Source organism: Pholcus phalangioides, unplaced genomic scaffold, assembly GCF_987345545.1.
Source record: "Pholcus phalangioides strain wild (caught in Gottingen) unplaced genomic scaffold, Ppha-v1.0 ptg000043l_1, whole genome shotgun sequence".
Lineage (NCBI taxonomy): Eukaryota > Metazoa > Arthropoda > Arachnida > Araneae > Pholcidae > Pholcus > Pholcus phalangioides.
The window spans coordinates 2,076,918-2,096,865 of NW_028301629.1; the positions used below are offsets into that span (position 1 = coordinate 2,076,918).

General features: G+C 35.5%; 1 long non-coding RNA gene across 1 annotated transcript in view; it reads left to right on the forward strand.

Annotated features, from left to right (window-relative positions):
* The first annotated feature begins 525 nt into the window (after positions 1-525).
* The window catches only part of LOC149063783 (uncharacterized), a 44,163-nt gene continuing 24,740 nt past the window's right edge, over positions 526-19,948 (forward strand). The window contains exons 1-2 of the long non-coding RNA XR_016196095.1: positions 526-640; positions 10,322-10,644. This is a non-coding gene — a long non-coding RNA (uncharacterized LOC149063783). The remainder of the gene's footprint in view (positions 641-10,321; positions 10,645-19,948) is intronic.

A 19,948-nucleotide genomic window follows, 5' to 3' on the forward strand; every position in this document is an offset into this window, starting at 1 on the left:
AATTTCCTCATTTCTACGTTAAAATCGGAAATTTTAACATTGATCTCTATGGGGGCGTTGTATAATTGAAGGAGAGAAGAAAAAAGATCTCTATGGGATCATCCAGTGTTTGTCCCACAGAGTGATGCTGATGACGATTATGACGCCTTTTCGAAAAGCCTCATTGTCACCAAATGACGGAGAAATTGCCAGTTGGAAGGCGAAACTAACCAAAAGTTTTTAAAATACCAGAAATAGCTGTTTTCATCACCAAGTTTTGAAATATTTTCAGAATAAGTTCGTTTTTTTTGGTGATTCGGGAATTCCGAATATTTCGTTTCGCTTTGATTGATTCACATTTATTTTTTCCATTCCCCTAACCAACCTGAAAAAAAGAAACTTCTAATAAAAAAAAATAGGCTTCATAAATAGCAATAGATGCTCAAAATTCCAATAATTATTCTCATTTTTCCAGAGAAAATTTCTTCTATTCATTGTCGTCTGCAAGAGCAATCAAATCTGCGGCGGAAGGAAAGTATTCCACGTGATCCTCATCCGAAAAACCGTCGAAATATTTTGACACCAAATCCAAACAGTGGATGTTATTCACGCTCCATGAAGGATGCTCACGCTCGTGTTTCTCTCGATAAATGCCGGCCAGGTATTTGTTCCATTTCCTTGTTAAAAGCTTTTATTTATTTTCAATTATCAAGTGTTTTATTATAATAATAATAACCTAACATTCTACAATAATGAAAATTTATATTTCGTAACAGGAATAGCCAGAAATATTTCGTTCGGGGAGGGGGGGGGGGCAAAGTGATAGAACAATAGATTTGGCCACCTTTTTCCGGTCATTTTCTCACATTTCGGGGGGGGGGAAGACCGGACCCTACCCCAAGTTCCCCCCTCCCCCCACGCCCTTGTTTCGTATCCATAGTGTTTGGCTAGGTTGGGACAAAAAACTCGGAAAAAACCACTATTTTGGGACATTTCATTAAAGATTGAATCGCTTTGAGGCCTTGGCGCATGTATTGTATGTTCCAGAGCAGTTTTGATGTTAGAAAAATTTTCTTAGACGTTAACAATAATTGAGTTGAAGCGTGTATTCCATTTGTAAACATGTGTATAGGGCTCTAATGCACACACCGTGCAAAGCTGATGACAACCCATGTGAAGGACTGAAGAAGCAAAGGGTTAAAACGCTTTCTTCGGTTCCTGTCCACCTCATTTATTGCAGTTTCCCAAAGCACAGAGACGAGGTCATAAAATGCAGTCAGAACTCACCATAGGCGGAGATGGACTTTGAAGTCTGGGGGTGCACGGCCATTATTGGTGGTGGGGGGGGGGGCAAGATGGTGTTGTTGTCGATTCATCTATACATATATGCATTATATCAGTCGACTTCACCTTTGATGCTGGGGGGGGGGGGGGGGGTGTCCCCCCCCCCCCCCCGTATCTCCGCCCATGGAACTATTAATCTGTTCCACTCTCTTAAACTTTTTCATAGTGACGAGTTAATCGAAATTGGCGACGATTAAACTAGGGTTTAATAGCACTGTCGTCTATGAAAACTGGACGGGCTTGAAGAAAAATGACGACTTAACCAGAGTGACAACTTAACGAGGTTTTACTGTATTTAAAAAAAAATTTCTATACTACTTCCATTTTTCCTAAAGAACTGGATAATTGATACAATGTTGTGTGAATATACGGAATACTAAATTTATTATGTTCTTAATAGCATGCGCATCAAAGTATAATATGCTCATTTGATCTTATTAAGTTTTCTTGCCATAAAGCAGGGCTTGACGAATCCTCCTTGGTGTCAGGTCGCCATGGCGACTAGAAAATCTGCATTGGCACCTAAACTTTTCTTTATATATGTAATTATTCAATTGAAGTTTATGAACGACACAAAATCTATATATATATGCATTAATTAGATCAGTCGACTTCACCTTTGATGCTGGGGGGGGGGGCATTGTCCCCCCACGCCCACTCCCCTCCCGTATCTCCGCCCATGGAACTCACCCTATCATTTTTAACGCCAGTTTCCAAAGGTCCCTGATAGCATAAATAGCCAATTTTGCTCGCTCATTATCGACCTGCCCTCCTGCTCGAATTCAGATGCCATTCTCGTTCAATTTCCAACACTGAAATTGCGACAACATGAACCCAGGTCACATTTTTACCTCCCGAAGAGCGGTTAGTGCACCAACATCTCTCTGATATGTACAAGACATTATAATAGTGTTTAACGTTGCTCTTCAAATTTGACAATGAACCGTTGGCCCTTGTGTGCAAAAAAGGATAGATTTCCAAGAGGCAACGTTATACTGAAGTACTGTTTAAGTTGCCCTGCTGAACTTACAAGAACTTATTCAGAACTGATTTTTGTTTTTATGTGAGCATGATCTCCAAAGCAGAATGTGCCTAAATGTCGCAGAACAGCCAGTGCTGTTGCAGAACAATCTGGAAGAATTTTAAGAATAGTGTAGAAAAACGCTATTATGTATATGCGAATTTTTACCGTAGAACATTTTCAGTCAGCTGAGGGCTTGTTGCAGAACATTGTAAAACATTCTGCTTTGGGGAGCATGATTATTGGTCGTTTCAGTGAAGAAATATTGCAGATGATCCCATCTTCCGGCATGAAATCACAAGAAGTCAGTCAAAGTTTTTACCTGTTGCACGTTCATGTAAAATACATTAAACGTCCATAAATTTTGGGTGATCGAGGTAGATTTATTTATAACCACGTCACATCGTGTAAAAGTGTTGGATGCACACCATAAAAGCAGGGTTGGGTTTTTGTCGGTAAAAACTGTTTTTTGCCAGGACATGGTAAAAACTAGGTATTTACTGGTAAATATAAAAATGGTAACCTTGTATATACAATTACCCTCTCAGTATTGATCATTAATATGCAGAGTAATAGTTTCTTTGTTAGCTAATCATTAATAGTTGTTTAAATATTAATTATTATAAAACATTCAAATGGAATTAAGCCTTAATTAAAGGAAGAAAAATATGAATTTTTGAAACAAACTGTTGTAGCACGATCAATGTTTGAGTCTTGCAACGCACTTTGAATTAGGTTTATGTAAAAACCTATTTTTTCCCCTGCACCCTCTTTGTATGCATAAATTCTAATAACTTTCAACATGAATTCTAATAACTAGGATTTTGTACAATTTATAACTTAACCATGCTACTCTTAAAAGCCTGTATAATGATAATCAAAAGGGCCAGAGAAACGTATCATTATAAGGGAGTTATCATTAGAAATAGAGTGTATCAAAACACTATAAATCAGGACCAGATAGTGATATCGATGTAGAGGCAATCGTTATATAAGATTATTGTACAGTGGAACCTTGCTACAATGACACTCGATATAACGATAAATTCCTCTGCAATGCTATATTTTCTTGGTACACAGAGTATTGCTATATCAAGGTTTCGCTGTGTATTACTTTTAGTATAGAGATAGCGAGGCTATTGCCTACTATTTCTATACTATAAAAACTATTATTTGTTAATACAGGTGTGAGTTAATTTTGTTTTACAAACTAATTTTAATTATGATAAATGATGTAAAATCAAGATTTTGGTTCTTTTCCCCATTTATCACTAAGAGCTTGTACAATTATTTTTTATCGGAGTCGCGTCTATTTATCGGAGGCGTTATTTACGTAGAAGTGGTCTGTAGCAAAGGCTGGTGTAATTTTATGGTCTAAAACATAGGAAGTTTCCCAACCTTTTTTGTCCCACGCCCCCTTCAGAAATTTTTTTTTTCTCCCATCACCACCAAACCCATAGGATCCTATGTTATACCCGTAGCGTCTACTGCCCCCGGAACTTTCCATCGCCCACATTGGGAATCACTGGTCTAAAACATCATCAAATTGAAACAGAAGAGTGGAAATATTCTAATAGCAGGCGACAGAGTCATAAACCAAGCTTTGCTTTTTATAAATACATACTTTTACTAAAATTTATAGGGTGTATGCTTTTCTCTTTCAATCCATGAGCATATGATAACAGTATTAGACTCAACTCTTTATGGCAGGGCTTGACAAATCAAAAAAATATTTTTTCGCTAACCAAATTGCTTAGGAGCTGAGCATAACTTTTTTCTCAAGAGAAAATGGTCCTAAATAGTGTTTTTTCCAGCATTCCTCTTTCTCTTCCTTTGCTAAAAAAGCACACTGCCACGAAATCAGAAAATTTTGTGTTGTTCAGAGTAATTGTATGTAATTGAATAATTACATATATAAAGCAAATTTTAGGTGCCAATGCAGATTTTCTAGTTGCCATGGTGACCAGACACCCAGGATTTGTAAAGCCCTGCTTTATGGCAAGAAAACTTGAGAATAAGATCAAATGAGCATATTATACTTTGATATGTATGCTATTAAGAATATAATAAATTTAGTATTCCGTATATTCACACAACATTGTATCAAAATTATGCATTTCTTTAGCGAAAATGTATAGAATTTTTTTTTAAATATAGTAAAACCTTGTTAAGTCGTCACTCTGGTTAAGTCATCATTTTTTTTCAAGCCTGTCCAGTTTTCATAGACGACAATGCTATTAAACCCTCGTTTAATCGTTGCCAATTTCGATTAACTCGTCACTATGAAAAAGTTTAAGAGAGCGGAACAGATTAATTTTATGGTTCCCTTTAAAAAAAATCTTGTTGACAGCATTGCCATATGCTTAAAAGTCACCATAAAAGCCTTATGTATAAAAACAAAACAGTTCAAAGAACAAAAGTTTGCTGACTCAAGACCATTTGCCGACTCAAGTTTTTGATACGTTAGGGGACTGTTCGAGCTAGACCTAATTTCTGCATAGGCCCCACTAATTTACGGCTTCAAATTTAAACAAATTATCTTTATTAAAAAACCAGACATTTTTCTAAAGTTGAGGTCTTCTAATGTATGGTTTTCCCCTACACAAGGTCCCCTCAAATGAAAAGTGGGATTAGTGTAAATTAAAAATTGCTAGTATAAATCAAAGTGTGCAAGTGTACCTGTTTATTTTACCATAATAAGTTAAGTAATGAGAGCTCAAAAAAAGAAATGTATATTTTTTCTTTTGCAATCCATAAATTTTATTAATATTTAATTCATATTTAAAAAAAAATGTTATATTACTTAAAATTTATACGATTTTCACAGTATTGCACATTAAACTGACGGCACTTCTGTTAAGTCATCACTCCGCTTAAGCCATCATAATTTTTCGATAACGTGGTGATGACTTATCTAGGTTTTACTGTAATAGCAGAAACTGATTTTTTTCCCCTTGAATTCATGAAAGAAAATATTCTAGAATTAATGTAAGAAATAATTTAAGCATTGATAAAAAAAAAGTGATAATTTCAGCATTAATGAAATATAGGGAGCATTTGTGCTTGTTCACATGTGCCCCAAGCATGTTTACAACTGCCCCCTTGGGGGGGGGGGGCACATATGAACAATTTCCGCCTTTCTTCCAAAATCCTTTAAAAATAGAGAAATCTCTTTCTAAAAAATATGAAAAAATTCTTTAATATATATAAAGGTGTAAATATTGCTAAAAGTGTTTTTTTTATCATTTTTGTCACATGAGCATTGAGAAACTGTCCTAGATATGAAAAGTGTTCACATGTGCCCCACTCTCCCCTAATTCCAGAATGATGAAAGTCATAATTCCAAAATTAATGAAAGCGAGAATTCCAGAATTAAGGAAAGAGATAATTCTGAAATTAATGAAAGAAAAAATTATAGAATTAACGGAAGAGATAATTAAAAAATCAATGAAAGAGGTAATTTCAACATTAATGAAGTGATAATTTAAACATTAATGAAGTGATAATTTAAACATTAATGAAGTGATAATTTCAACATTAATGAAGTGATAATTTCAACATTAATGAAGTGATAATTCCAAAATAATTCCAGCATTAATGAAAGATAATTTCAGATTGATGAAAGTGATAATTCCAAAATTAATGAGAGAATTCCAGAATTAATGAAAGAAAATTCCAGAATTAATGAAGGAAAATTAATAAAGGACAATCACTTGAGCGGTCCGTGGTACATTTAGAGATTCTTTAAATGACATGTTGTACAGTTTTAGAGCACTTCAGCGGATGCCCGCAGTGCAGTTAGTTCTACATCACTCAAGTTACCCACAGCATATTTACGGATCATTTGAGAGACGCGCTGCACAGGTCCAGAGCACTTAAGCGACCCGCGACACATTTCCAGATCATTTGATGGACGATGAAACGTTTAGAGACCATCAAAGTGGCTGTTTAGAGAACTTATCAAAAGGGGGGAATATTAGTTCAGGTGCCCACAAACTAGGAAAAATCTTTTCTCGTTTTTGGCATTCCCAGCAAAGATGCCATCAAGAATCTATATATATAAAATTGATTTTCTGTGTGTGTGTGTGTGTTCTCTATACAAATCTACAATTTTAGATCGATCGTCGCCAAATTTTGCATATATACCAAATGGGACCCGACTTGAACGATAGGCTACTTTAAAATTTCGTCAGACCAGGGCAAATGCCCCAAATGGGCAAAAAACTGTCCGACAACAATGGTTTTTGGGCCTCAACAATCACTTTCCGAACGTTTACTTTGGTTACCGTGGTTCCCTAGCAATGCGTTTCAGACGTGTATATGCCTTTACAATGGTTTGTCGCTTCTTTAACGCTGCCAGTTACGTATAATAGTTTATGCCTTTATAATGGTTTGCCACATTTTCAATACTCTCAGTAATGAGTCTTTTTGAATAGACGTCATAATCATCATCAGCATCGCTTTGATGGTCAGGAAAAGGGTGATCCTCATAGAAATCAGTATTAAAATTGCCGATTTAACTGCATAAATACGGAAATTTAGTGGGGGGGGGGGGGTTCCTGCCACATCAATCATTTTAAAAATTAAATTCTCGATTTTTGAAATATTGAATTCGCTTGGAGATACGAAGCCCAGAAAATTAAGTATGAAGTAATTAGCCGGATCTACTTTTGAGTTTGATATCCATGCAATAACATTGATTTCAACTTTTTATTTATATCTTCTCAAGCATGAAAATTAATGTCTCCGTATTGTCTTTTGATATTTATTTGCATAAATTCATATAGTTTAGGATGTTTTTAAAATTAGTTATGGGCCCCGTAAAGTGCATCGAAAAAATTCCACAGCTTTAATTAAGCATTTTTGGAAGCTGAAACAGGCAGAGATATATAATTTGAAGTTCAAAGGGGGGGAATCGAAATACCTAGCACCCATCAAAAAAAAAGGGGGAGGGGACTATTCATTTCTATGTTTCTTTAAATTTAGATTTGCTTATTTCATGAGTCGCGCAGGACGTCGCCATATTGGTTATCTTTAGACACGGTTTGCATGTCCCTCAAAGAAAGAGGGAGATATCACGTGGTTCATAAAGCCTCATTGAAGAAAACCCGGGCAGCGCCGGGTATTACAGCTAGTATTTCATATTTTTATAGAGGTTGGTTGATGCACGTAAGTATCATTCAACCCCCCCCCCCCCCCCCATCGATGCTGACGTAATACTTGAATGACCTTCATGCATGCATGTATGTAGGCTATGTATATTTTTCTTCCCTCCTAAAACTGCAAGTGCGGGCCTTCCCAAATTTCGGGGCCCGATGCCACCGCACCTGTCGCCCATCCCTAAGGGTGGCTCTGGGTCACTGAATACATAAAGTCAGGACTAAAATGGGCCACGACATTGTTAATACACCCCTGGGTCCGATAAAGGCGAACTCCAATATAAACTGAGGATGTTTCTTTCATTAATTCGCTAAAATTTAAAACAAAAAAGAAATTTTTAATTGGTTTTAATGTTTCACGAAATATGCTGGTGTATTAAGTTGTCTCTCTCCCCCCCCCCCCCTCCTCCTGCTCCTTTGGTATAAACAAATTTTCAAAATCCCCGGCTCCCAAGGACCAACAATCCACCAATCACAGGGCTTGAAATTTCCCGGTCAGAGAAAAGAGAGAGAGAGCAGACGACTTTTGCTCCTTGTTTCTGTCTTTCATAGCAGTATAAACAAATTAGTAAGAGCTCCCGGATGTGAAAGATGGCCTAATGACCAATGAGAAGGCTTGAAGTTTCCCGCCAGATTCCAGAGCGGGAACAGCTATAGGAACAGACGATCGCAAATATTCTACTGCGCAGTCGAATCCAGACGCGTCATCTGTGACGTTGCTGCCTCCCGCACCTCCCGTGTTGTTGTTTTACAGAGAAAGGATTTATTCAGAGGAAAAATTAATTTTACAAATCGGATTTTTTTGTTCTTCAATTTCTGGTGAGTTTTTCAGTTAATTTCCAAATTTATTTATTTTGTAAGTCCGTGAAATTTATAGAAAACAGTGCTCTAAACATGCCCCCACCCACATCCTGGAGCAGGGCCCCTAGGCTGGGATCTTTCGCGGGCCCCTTTATGATGAATTTACAGCATAAAAAAGGAAAAACAATTGCGAACATTGTCCCGGGGCTGGAGCCTTGTCGGCTCACCCCTTGTGGGGGGGGGGGGCTGACCGTCATGGCACTGTCACTGTGACCCCTCACGGGGTCATGGCTCTGAATATGCAGTCACCTTTACCAGACGCGGGGCTCAGTGCGAAAATAAAAGGGGACCAGGGTATCTTGACATTTTCGGGGGCCCCGAAAATCTTTGGAGGCGTCGTCATTTTATCTGGTCAAAATTTCAACTGGTTCTAATTTCTGAGACCCCTCTTCCCTTGAGGCCCGGGTGGCCCCATGCGTTAAAGACGGCACTGGGAAATTATTATTTCGCCGTAAAAGAGGGGTGACCGCATCTGAGGTGGCGTTTTTACTACATTTCTTTTATTACTTCGGGAGTAATAAAAAAGAAATGTATATTACATCCCCCAAAATATATATATATATAACATTGGGGATCCCCAATTATATTTTGGGGATGTAATATACATTTCTTTTATTACTCCCGAAGTAATAAAAGAAATGTAGTAAAAACGCCACCTCAGATGCGGTCACCCCTCTTTTACGGCGAATTAATAATTTCCCAGTGCCGTCTTTAACACATGGAGCCACCCGGGCCTCAAGGGAAGAGAGGTCTCAGAAATTAGAACCAGTTGAAATTTTCGAAAATTTGTCGGGTAGAGCCTAAAAAAATCACTTGGCCCGGGGGCAGGCCCGTCATTTGAAAATACACTAAAAATGGTATATATATATATATACCATTTTCGCCACTTTTGCGGACGAACTTTTTTGTCCCGCTGATGTCCGCAAAAGACAGGTTTTAGTGTAATTCCAAAATTAATGGGAAAAAAAAATAGTTCCATAATTTGATGAAAATTCAGAATAATTGAAAGAAATAATTTCAGAATTATTAAATGATATAATTCACAATGAATGAAGAAAATTGAGAATCAATGAAAGAAAGAAACAATTCCAAAATTTATGAAAATTCAGAATTAATGAGAAACAATTCCAGAATAATTTGTGAAAGTTTTTGGGCATCCCTAATTGATTCGGGATATTTGACCCTTCCAACCCACAACTAGAAACAAAATGAATTTAAGCACCAATGGGCAAACATCAATTTTTATGTGATCTCTGGAGTTGAAAAAAGGGTTAATTTGGTGATTATGTTTTATTATCACAAAAAAATGAGTAACTTTGCCTGGTTTTAATTTACACAAAAATTGCCACGTTTTAAGACCACGGCTCTCCATTGAAGAGCCGAAACGCGTCGACCATTCGACCAGTGTGATTTATTTGTCTTAAAAACGTGGCAATTTTTGTGTAAATTATGTTTTATGTTTTTCACTTCTATTCCCGTGTATCTCCGCCCATGCTTTTTTGTTAGTTAATTTCTTAAGTATGCATTGTAAAATTGAGGAAAGTATTTAGTTAATGGATGTAACTCTTTTGCATACTCAGGATATGCCTTATGGAATAGAAATATCAATTTTCTTTTAAATACTCTGTCTCTTCTATGTTATTCTAATTGGAATAGAAGTGTTTTTTTCTCGCGTAAACAAACGAGGCCCTAAAACTTTTAGGGGCTCCCCTTCAAAACTATTGAACATACTTGCTAAGCTCCTACAATTTTTTCTGAATGATGGTTTTGTGAAAGTAATCATCATAATAATTGTTGACAACAGTACTTTGTAGCAGTTCCTTGAAGAACCCTGCATGGGATCCTCCCTCAGAAAATTAATGTTTGAGGATGTTTAAAAAGCTACAAATATGCGGGATCAACATTTACATTCAACATTTTGTCAAAAACAATGTTATATTTTAGTCTATTTCTACAGATTTCCCTGGTGATAAACCTGCAGGAGCCATAGACTCTTCTCTACTGTTCACTTCTGGGAGGAAAAAATACTCGCCATGCCTTTGCTGGGTTTTTCTCCACCATCTCCTCCCGATACAAGCCTTGTATGATGTCACTGATCGAGTTGGAATCGAGCCACCAAACCACCCCTCCTAAAAAGTGGCCTCCTCTCTCATCTTCTGGATTTCGTTATCGAAGTGGGTGTTTCACTGCTGTTATATAATCATCGCCATCCATGGACTATCACGATGCAGGATCGACATTTTGTCAAAAACAATGCTATATTCAAGTCTATTTCTACAGGTTAGTTCCTTTCACATTTTCATACTAAACTGCTGCTTAATTTATGTATATTTAAAGTTGTTTGTGTCAATCCCATATCCAGCATTTGAAATTTTTATGTACAGTGTGTTACTATTTATTGTATTGCTCCACCATCAATTTCTTATTCAATATATATATGTGTTTAACAAAAAAAACCCTTTTCGCTCTAGTACATGTAACTGCCATTTGAATTTGTTCCATTCAGCACCTCTTCCTTTTCACCTTCTTGTCTTTTTTACCCACTTGGCTTATTTGCTATTACTGGCAGGAGATATCGAATCGAACCCTGGTCCTAGGGTCAGCCACTCCCCCAACACTCTCTCAAAATAGATCAAATCTTTCGTCTGAAACTCCCACTCCTTTGGATAATTCATCCATTCTCCGTAATATTCAAGACACCCAAGTAACCATTCTTGACAAACTTGTCCTCCTCGCCCAAAAACAAGACTCATTCAGTCATCAGCTAAGTGGTCTATCCCAGCATCTTAGTGCAGTTGAGGAGAAACTTTCTTCCCTTGAGGAACTTCAAACCAAGTCTATGACCTCTCCTCAAATCTCTCTGAACTCTAAAGTTATTGATCTAGGGGACCATTCCCGCTGGGACAACTAGATTTTCCAAAATATCCCTGAAGAATCTGACTTTGAGTTCCCCTCCACCCTCGAATTCAAAATCATTCAATGCTGTTCCGATCACCTAGCCATAAATATTTCACCTAGTGAGATTGACCACTGTCACAGAATAGGTTCCAAAAGGACTCGTGGATGCAGACTTTCCATAATAAAATTCAATAAATTTAAACTCAAAAGCGAGATTCTAAAAAATGCCTCTAATACACACAAACTTCATGGTCAAATTTGGAAAGCCAGTCAAAAGTTCAGTGACAAAGGCATTAAAGTAAAACTTATTCACAATTTTGCACTCATCAATAGCACTAAATATGTCTGGGATCCTAATATTAACGACATTCACCCCATCTTCCCCCGCTGACGCACCTTTGAACCCTTTTCCTTGCCCTCCCTCTCCTTCCATATCCCTTTGGTGTCCCCTTTAGGCTATTCCCCTGAGCAACCTCTCCGTCTACACAACTTTCAAATTAAAAAATACCTTTTAATTGGGAACTATTAACTTTCGCATCCTGAAAAAAAAACCAGATTTTCTTAAATCATTCCTACTCATCCATAATCCCCATTTTCTTGGAGTTACAGAATCACGACTAAATAATACAATCTCTAATTTTGAAATTTTACCACCTGATTACAATGCTTTTCAAAAAGACAAACTCTCGGGGGGAGCGAGGTCTTACTTATTTCTAAAAATTCTATCCCTTTAACTGAAATTCTATTAGATTCCGACCTTGAAATTGTTGGAGCCAAATGGCTTCAACCCAACTGTTCCTCACTTGCCATCTTTTCTGTCTATTTCCCTCCCTCTCCAGACTTACGCCTTTTTGAACTGGAAATTATTCTTGAAAAGTTTTTCAATACACATTCTATTATCTCCGGAGACTGGCATCTTCCTGGTATCGACTGGAAAAATATGCAATTCCTGTCCAGCAATCACAGAATTAATAACAAAGTTTTAGATATCTTCCTTGAATTTAACCTGGTCCAATCCATTTTAGAACCCACAAGAACCACCTTTTACTCCAGCTCTACCTTAGGACTTATCGCTACCTCCAATCAAATTTCAATCCTTTCTACTTCCATCTTTGAGGGTTGCTCAGTCATTAACTTTTCCCTCCTCCACTCCATCCCATCCTACAAACTCGCCATAAACGTAATTTCAACAAGGCAAATTATCCACCTTTGCAAAATATTCTTCGCTCTTACTTCAATGATTTCCTATCTATATCCTCTTCTAACAATATCCTCACCCTCTGGACCTCTTTTAAAAGTATCATAGACAAATGCTTAGCTACAGTTCCAATTAAAAAAGTTCCTTTCAAGTATTTTTTTAATCCGTGGATCACCAGAGACATTATTTATCCAAAGAGGAAAATCCGGCATATTGCTTTCAAATATAAAACTAAAATCCAATTCACTCAAATTTATAATTTCAGCCTCCACCCAAGACCTCAGAACATGGTTTAAGCTGGATAAAAAATTCCTTTCCCAGAAAAACGAAAATGGGGGGGGGGGGGAAAGCTTTAGCAAAATGCTACAATGCTAATGTAATAAATTGATGGCTGGATGTCTACTCATTTCTTACCTCCTGTACACATTTTTGCAAAAGTGGCTACTATTTTTTTCGCAAAATGCGACCCTAGCTTAAACCTTGCCTCAGAAACTTCATTTTCACCCAAAAGACCAGATACCTCTTGTTTTTTACCCCATTACTTAAAAACTAATTCAACAAAATTCTGGAGTTACCTTAGACCTAAATCTGTTGGTCCCACTTCCCTCAGAAGTTCAAATAAATATACATCTTCTACTTCAGAGATGGCTGTCATTTTTTTATCTATTTATTTATTACCATCAGGTCATTCCATGTCAAATCACCCAGCCATGACACCCATAGTCTCAGATTTCAATGATTTTTTTTTTATTTGTTGCATTTACCATCCCTATTAACCGTGTGAAATATTATTTGCATATCTCTAAAACTTTTTGAGAAAAAAAAATGTTGAAATTTATCAAAAACTAATGCAGATGACTTTTCCGAGGCTAAATTTTTAACCTGCATTGTTTGAGAAAATAAATAACTTTTTCAATTTTCAATATATATTCAAGGGAAATTTTCACTAAAGTGTTCACAAAAACATACAGAATATGAATAAAAATAATTTATACACTTACATTTAAAATTTACACACAAAAAAATTATGTAAACTTTGTTTTTGTGGAATTTTTCGTTAGAAAAAATACAATTTTTCAAACGTAATTTTAGACCAGAGGCAACCAAAACAACTTTTATTTTAAATTTCTCCTAAACATATGAAGTAAAATACTGGAGAAAAAAAATAATGGTTTTTTTGACCGTTAATATGTTTATTCCGGCTCGCAACACAAAATTCATTGATTTCAAATGATTCAACTAGATACTGAAATGCAACCCATCATCCCGGATTCCAATTATTATTTTTTATTTATTGCTTCTACCATGCTTGTTGACCATGCAAAGTTTCATGTACATATCTCAAAAAAATTTTGAGAAAAAAAAAATGTCTTCTAACCTCACGAATGACGTCTCTTAGGCTAACCCCATTTAAGCAATATTATTTGTGAAAATATATCATAACTTTGCAGATTTTCAATATATTCAAATGAAATTTCCACTAAAATGCTCACAAAAAAATGCAGATTATGAATAGAAAAAATGTAAATCTTAGAGGAAAAAAGTCATTTAAATTTAATTTTTTTATTATTTTTTTTATTTTTAACACAATTTTTGAAACATTTTTTTTGGATGCACAGCATGAATTTTCAATTTTTTTAAGGTTTAATCCTATTAATATATTAAGAAGACTTTAGAAAAGTAAACATTATTTTGACAGTTAATACATTTGAGTAACAAAACACAATTGTACTTATATGACAACATTAACTACGTTTGTACATTTTGACTTAATATAATGATTCGTGGTTAGTAAAAAGAACTTTATATTTTATTTTTAATGTACACTTATACATTCATTACAGTATTCACTAAATTAAGTTTCATGAGTAGTTAATGCAATAATTCAAAACAATTAATAAATTTTAAAATTCTAGGATTGAATGAATTCATGAAATAATTAGAAATGTTCATGTAATGTGTTAAATGGGAGTTGGTGAAAAAAAAAGGTTTTGGGTGAATAAAATATTTTTTCAAATAAAACCTTCATGTTCAGATTCTTAGAAGTGTGCAAATTCCAAATAATTATTTTCACTTTTAATTTATCTATAAATATTTCTTATGATGCAACAAAGACAAACTTTTGCATTCTGATATATTTTTGCATAAAGAATTATTTTGTATTTGATAAATCCAGATAATATTAATCATATATATAGATTAATTTTTGAAGTTTTTTAACATGCTTAATTATGAAGTTATTTTACCACAACAGCGTTAAATTTTTTTTAATTACTTTGATTTTTACAGCATATATTTTAATAAACATATATTTAATGTATATGATAAATATGCAATGGTTATACTTGTGTGAAAAAAAAAATCTACATTATAATATTGAACTCAAGCCCCATGTTTATTTAAAACATTGTATAAAATATAATATTTTTCCCATGAAATAATTTAAAATTGCTGATAAAAATAGAGGCATATGAGGCATTAAATCACAAAGAATGAAATAATTATCAGCTACAACCTAATTGTTGTAGCTGAGGCAGATGGAAGAGAGTAGAATTGAAAACCTAATGTATATAATAATGCCTGGTGGTGATGTATAAGATATGATGTTTCTTGTTGTGATGATGATTGTGAAAAATAATAGCTTCTGTGAAGATATAAACTATGGCACACTGGTCTTTGTCCTTCAGAAGGCAGCTGGTGTCTTATTTAATTATAAGACTTTGTCATCCCAGCAGGTGATGATAAAGTCACTGCTGCTGCTTCATTGCGAAAACTAAAACAAAAGTGTTAGAACTAAACTGCCTGCCCCCCCCCCCCCCCCCACCCCCAATCAAATGATGTAAGTCTCAATTATGATCTTGCTGAAGACAGAGAATGTGCTCCATAAAGTAGCCTACTCCAGGGTTAGCAAATTTTTCTTATGATATCACAATTTACATTTGAGCTAAATATTTAATATCATTTTGGAATTCAAAGTAAAATGTCAGAAAAGAGACTTGAAATTTATAGTGTTGGAAAAAAGAACTGGATCTGACTGTCATAAAAAGTGTTACGCAAAAGTGTAAAATCTGTTACCCGATACATCATTGGGCCCATCGGACATCAATATTGAGGAGTGGAGCAAGTTCTGAACGTTTATCTACTGTGTGTTTAAGCATAGAGCTTTTTTCTTAAATTATGAAATATATCCGAAAGCATACTTTAATACTTTAAAATGTCGTAAGAAAAAAATAACAAAAGGTTTAAGGATAGTAAACTTGTATTTTTCATGTATAAATGAAATAAATGGTTGTACAAAATCAATTCCAGGGCAAAAAATATGCCATGCTTGTAGGCACAGTGAATAAAAACAACAATAAATTAGGTGAAGAAACTGAATACTGTGAAGAGATGAACAGTGATGTAGAGAAGTAACTTGGAAAAATGTCAATTGTTAAACAAAAAGCACTTGAAGAAATAAATTCATCTTTACAGAACATAGAAGAGTCACCAATTAACCTTCATAGGGTAGATCCACAGTGCAAGTCAAACAATGCCAAAAAGAAAGTTGAACCTGCTTGCAACACTTTAAAATCAAATGTTTGTAAGGTTTTTGAAGAATTACCAGAAAATGAATCTCAAAGCACACTTAATGAAGATATTAAACAGAAAGCAAATATGTTAACTCTGCAAAAATTTTAACTCTGGCCCCTGTTAAGAAAGGGGAGCAAAGAAAAAAATCTGAATAGTTCAATGTCACTGAATATGCTGTGCGAAAAGCAGGAGAGCTTTTATAAATGAAAAAGCAAAGGTGAGCCATTGTGTTTTTATTGTAAAAAGAATCAAAAATTAAATTTCAACGATTTTTTTACAATCTAATTTTTTAATGCAAAGGTTTAAATTTTCTTTCCTAGTCATAATCTACATTTTTTTTTGTGAGCATTTTTAGTGGAAATTTCATATTGAAAATCTGCAAAGTTATGATACATTTTCACAAATAATATTGCTTGAATGGGGTTATCCTAAGAGACGTCATTCGTGAGGTTAGAAAACATTTTTTTTCTCAGAGTTTTTGAGATATGTACATGAAACTTTGCATGGTAGAAGCAATAAATAAAAAATAATAATTGGAATCTGGAATGATGGGTTGCATTTCAGTATCTAGTTGAATGATTTGAAATCGGAACAATCCCGTCTTATTTCGATGAATTTTGTGTCGCGAGCCGGAATAAACATATTAACGGTCAAAAAACCATTATTTTTTTCCTCCAGTATTTTACTTCATATATTTAGGAGAAATTTAAAATAAAAGTTGTTTTGGTAACTGCTGTGCCTCTGGTCTAAAAATATGTTTTGATAAATTGTATTTTTTCCAACGAAAAATTCCACAACAACAAAGTTTACATAATTTTTTTGCATGTAAATTTTAAATGTAAGTGTATAAATTATTTTTATTCATATTCTGTATGTTTTTGTGAACACTTTAATGAAAATTTCACTTGAATATATTGAAAATTGAAAAAGTTATAATTTATTTTCTCAAACAATGCCGCTTAAAAATTGAGCCTCGGAAAAGTCATCTGCATTAGTTTTTGATAAATTTCAACATTTTTTTTTCTCAAAAAGTTTTAGAGATATGCAAATAATATTTCACACGGTTAATAGGGATAGTAAATGCAACAAATAAAAAAAAATCATTGAAATCTGAGACTATGGGTGTCATTTTGGCATTTTGCCGGATGATTTGAAATGGAATGACCCCATCTATTTATTCGGCAGAACTGTACGCAGTCCTTCAGGCTCTACGTCATATATGATGCAAACTTCACCGACGATGCATCATTTATAGTGACTCTCTCAGCGCATTGCAAGCACTGTGTTCCTGTATATTTCACACTCATCCATTCATCCATGCTATTTTACACGAACTGCATCATCTCATCCATCATGATACCACAGTAAAATTCTACTGGGTACCAGGTCATGTTAGAATACCGGGCAACGAAAAAGCAGACAACGCAGCTCGAACAACAACCAACGTTGATAATAGCCTTTTGATACCTGCCAGTGACCACTTCTCAATCTTCCGAGAAGTGATGCATTGCCGCTGGCAGGATCATTGGGACACTCAAGTAAATAATAAATGATATGCCATCAAGCCCACACTTGGCCATTGGCGTTCGAGCTGCAGGACTAGTCGAAAGGAGGAAGTTCTGCTTGCCCGGTTACGCATCGGACACAGTCGCATCACACAATAGTATTTGCTATTACGGGAGAGTCAACCCGAGTGTCCTCATTGTTAAAGCCCATTGACCATTGTTCATGCTTTTACTTGTTCACATCGTCGTCGTCATTTTACGACCGCTTTTGGTCAGAGTTATCCCTCACTTCACTACATTTTATCTGACCATTGCGATGCATCTCACATTTTTAAATTCATTAAAGCCATTGGTTTTTATAACAAATTATAGCTTTTTACAATTCATATCAGTGTTTTACGTTTCACGTTGCTTTTTATCATGTGCAGTCTTATTTTTTGGCATGACAAAGGGGCAATTTTTCTCTTTTTTTATATGGTAATTTTTTTGGCGCAGTTTGACCAAATTGGTCCTTGCGCCAGCAAATTCAAAATCCAATCCATTGGCTGCCAAATTCAATTTTGCATTCTGTTTGGTTTTCTCAATAGACCCCTCCCGAATTCTCTTCTTTTTTTTTTATTCTATCCACAACTCGCCCCCCAATATCTTTCTTTAAACAGGGTATCCTAAAATTATTGAAAACTGAAACCCTATTCTGTTTACCCAGATGACATCTCAAATTCTATTCTTAAATTCTGTGCTGATGAAGTCACAGACTATCTTTTAATCCTGTTCAATGTTTCACTAAATACTGCCCCCTGAAACGACTGGAAAATCAATAAAATTATTTCTATTATCCACAAATCGGGTCCACTTTCCAATCCCCTTAACTTTAGGCAAATAGCAAACGCTTCCTCCGGCTGTAAAATCTTCGAACATACTGTAGCAAAAGAAATTTGTATCCACTTGGACTCCATCAACTTTTTTCCCCAACCAACATGGCTTTAGACAATCTCTCTCGATTACCTCTCTTCATCCACGACCTCTCGGGAACCATTTATAAAAACACACAAACTGATATCCTTTTCCTAGATTTCCCTAAAGCCTTTGATAAAGTTAACTATAATAAACTTCTCCTTAAACTCTCATCCCTTGGCCTCAATGTGCAATTACTTAATTGGGTGGAGGCTTTCTTAAAACATTGTAAATAGTTTTTCCATTTTAATTATCATAACTCCCTATTTGCCCCAGTAAAATCTGGGACCCCTCAAGGATCGGTCCACTCGATCCTCTCCCCATTGCTTTTCTTAATTTACATCAATGACCTCCCAGAATCCCTCAACTGCACCACTAGACTATTTGCTGATGAGTGTGTAATTTACCATATCATTCACCATCAATCTGATCAAGAACTTCTCCAACATAATCTGGCTTCCATCATGGACTGGTGTTCTTTATGGCAAATGCCAATCAATATCTCAAAAACTGTTCACATGAAAGTTACCTGTAAATTACTTCGTCTTGAATACTCGTACTCCATCAATAATTTAACATTATCCCAAGTTTCTCAAATCAAACACCTCGGTGTCATCTCAGCCGACCTACATTGGAACAAACATGTTGGCTATATTGGAACAAACATGTTGACTACATTGGAACAAACATGTTGACTACATTGGAACAAACATGTTGACTACATTGGAACAAACATGTTGACTACATTGGAACAAACATGTTGACTACATTGGAACAAACATGTTGACTACATTGGAACAAACATGTTGACTACATTGGAACAAACATGTTGACTACATTGGAACAAACATGTTGACTACATTGGAACAAACATGTTGACTACATTTACCAGAAGTGTCTTGACAAACTTTTCTTCCTCCACTGCAACCTTAAACACTCCACTCGGGATGTCAGACTACTCTGTTACCAAACTTATATCTCCCCCATTCTTTCCTACAGCGTTGAAATCTGGGACCCCCCTACACCTCTGGTAATATAGACGAACTCTAATCAATCCAAAATAAATCCACCTGATTCGCTCTTGACTGCTGGTCATCTTTCGTTTCCATGTCTGAACTTAAAAACAAACTTCATCTCCTCCCTGTCTATACTCGATTAACATTATTTTATAAAAAATTTTCATGGTCAATTCAACATAGATACCTCTGGTATCTTAGCCAAACCATCCTACATCTCTAGAAGACTCGGTCATTCCCTTAAATCAGTTATTCCCAATGTGGGCGTTAATACCCCCCTGGGAGCTACAAGTATAACATAGGATTCTATGGGTTAGATTGCGTTGGGGGTGATGGGAGAAAAAAAATTTTGAAGAAGGGGGCGTTGGGACAAAAAAGGTTGGGGAATTAAATTGAAACCTATTTTTGCTTCCACTGACTGCTTTAAATACAGCTTCTTT